The 2587-nt window shown below is 42.1% G+C and overlaps 1 pseudogene; it reads left to right on the forward strand.

The window, feature by feature from the left end:
• Positions 1-1826: 1826 nt before the first annotated feature.
• Positions 1827-2587, forward strand: part of LOC104855473 — a 4183-nt pseudogene continuing 3422 nt past the window's right edge.

Below are 2587 nucleotides of genomic sequence, written 5' to 3' on the forward strand. Positions count from 1 at the left end.
CACTTGAGAAATCTGAAAGAAAAGAGGCTGTCAAAACTGACTCATGACATCATAGTAGAGAGATCACAGCAGGATTACTCTTGTTGACATTAAGGTCTAAGGAATAGGTTTCGCTGGACCAGGTAATGAAAGTATCAAAATATGGGTTAGAAGTGGCTGAAAAAATACATTTCCTGGACACAAATTTCTTTTTCTTTTTTTCTTTTTCCTCTCTTATTGAGTTTATTGGTACATTTTAGGTATACAGTAAAGTTACATTGATCATTGGGATCTTGTACCTTTACATGACAGGTCTTGGTTCTTATTTTTTCCCCTTGTCCCTGCCCTCCCTTTACGGCCTCCTACCCTCCCCATTAACAAATGCTTTATTTCCATTTTTTCATTTTCTCAGATTTTTTCTTTTCCCTTATTACCTTTCCCCTACCCTTCCCACTTTCCCTACACCTTTAGCCATTTCCTTCCCTGGACAGAGATTTCATATGAAATGAGTCTATATATAAGAGGTCATCAGATGTTGGTGAGCTTGCTGAACAGCTTGCTAACTCAGGACACGATAATTTTTTTAAAAATGAAAAGTTCTTATTCTATTATCATGGAAAATTTGATTAACAACTTAGAATATAGCTAGTCAAGAAAAGCATAAGCTGTTCTGTTATATCTCACTCTTTTATCTTGCTTCCTTCACACATGAGACAGACATGTCAAAGACTATGGTTAACAGTATGAAAGAAAAGATAGAACGTTTTAAGTTAGGAAAATGAAGAGGTGAGTGCAGCCACTTTGCCACTGAAGATCACCATCCAAAATGAGGCCAAGTTAGAGAAAGTAGACGTTTTTGTTCCACCTGGTGCTTTTGATTTGAATGAGAACCAAATTGGTTTTCTCTCCACTAGTTTTGAAACTATGAATTATGAAGAAATAAAAAAAAAAGTTTTAAAATGTTACAATGAAATTTAAATGCACCTAGATTATACAGGTGTCTTCCAAGTTTACCCTGAGGGTTGATATTCATCTAGCAGATGGAAAAAGACTGGAGAGATAGATCTTTTCGAAAGAGAACAGACCCAAGAGATGGAGGGAAGAAAGGGATGAAACAATGATTAAAATGAATTATTGTACATACCAGTTCCTCACAAGAATGTAGTCATTATCGACTGCAAGCATATACTAATGAAACATAAAAATTGATAAAGAGTGGAGAATATCTTGGCATAATTATTCAATATTGGAAATGGAGTAAGTTTTGCTCCCATTTCATTGATGAGCTGGGTTCACACTGTACTATCTTGAGGCAGTGAGGCTGTGAAATGTAGTCAACGGAGCAACGATTCTAGACCATAGTAGCATGAATTTACACTATTCGGGTGGCTGCCTCACCACAACTTTTTAACAGCTTTGTTTCATGCATCTGAAATGTATTTATGTGTAGGATGTCAATTCGGAATATAGAAATTCAAAAATTTTATTATTCCTGTTATTAGATGTGTCAGTGTGAACTGTGACTATTTGGACCGGGAGGACTAAGGTAGCTGAAGTTCTTTGTACTGAATGGGAAACTAGAAAAACCCTCAAGGCCAATTTGGGAATTAAATTAAGGATACAAAATTAACCTCATAGATAGCAAATCAACAGATAAGAGAGGAAAGAGGAAAATAAATTTTTTTTTCTGATTCCCTGATAACCCCTGCTTGTCTGTACCTTAACATTTAAAAAGTATATATAGGGGTCCGGGAGTGCAGGAGGCAGTGGTAGAGGGAAGTGGTGGCAGTGCTTAGCCCACCGCAGTCCTAACCGGGTTGGGTCAACACTTAGGAGGGGAAGGAGTGATGCTGGGAGCCATGGTGGAACCGAGTCCCCAAGATCCACCTCCAACTCTTGGCTCTTAAAGCACGACTCATCCACCAAAGGAACGGCAGAGAACAATTGGTGATTTCAACAAACTGTGCAGTTTTGTCTTGGCTTATGCTGGGTACATCCCCCACTAGCTAAGAGGAAAGTGACTGGCCAGTCTCTGGCTCTAGCTCTACATTGCCCCAGACAAGGATGGCTGGGACTCGGCCCCTTCAGATCTACGTACCATCCAGACCTTTGTTGAGAAAACAAAGTCATCCAAAAGAAGGGCCGCTCAAGCGGGTCCCACTCATCCAGGACCTCCAAGGTCCACTTTCTCTTGCCTGCAGGCCCCTGACAGTGCCACCCTGCTTGAGAAGATGAAGCTCAAGCACTCTTTGATCTGGATGGGCCCAAAGTGGTGTCTCCACTATCCCCCCACATTATTAACACACACCTCTGGGCCCCCTGCTGCTCTTATCCCAGTGCCCCTTTCCAAGGGGACCTCCCCCAGCCTGGAAAGAAGTACAGAAAGAAGTTGGGACCGGGGCATGGGACTGGCTTTGGAGTGCTTCAGCGCCTCAGCCAGCTCCTGGGGATGGGGAAAAGAGGTTTCTTATCAAGAAGAGCAAGAAGGAGAAGTTGAAAAAGGCAGAGTGAGGGGATAGACTCCCATCTCCTGGGCCTCATCGGGCACCCCCCAGTGATACAGACAGAAGGAGGAGGAGGGGAGGAGGGGGGAAGGGAAAGGAGGAGA

The sequence above is a fragment of the Fukomys damarensis genome, unplaced genomic scaffold (assembly GCF_012274545.1).
Source record: "Fukomys damarensis isolate Sample0158 unplaced genomic scaffold, DMR_v1.0_HiC HiC_scaffold_36, whole genome shotgun sequence".
Taxonomy (NCBI): domain Eukaryota; kingdom Metazoa; phylum Chordata; class Mammalia; order Rodentia; family Bathyergidae; genus Fukomys; species Fukomys damarensis.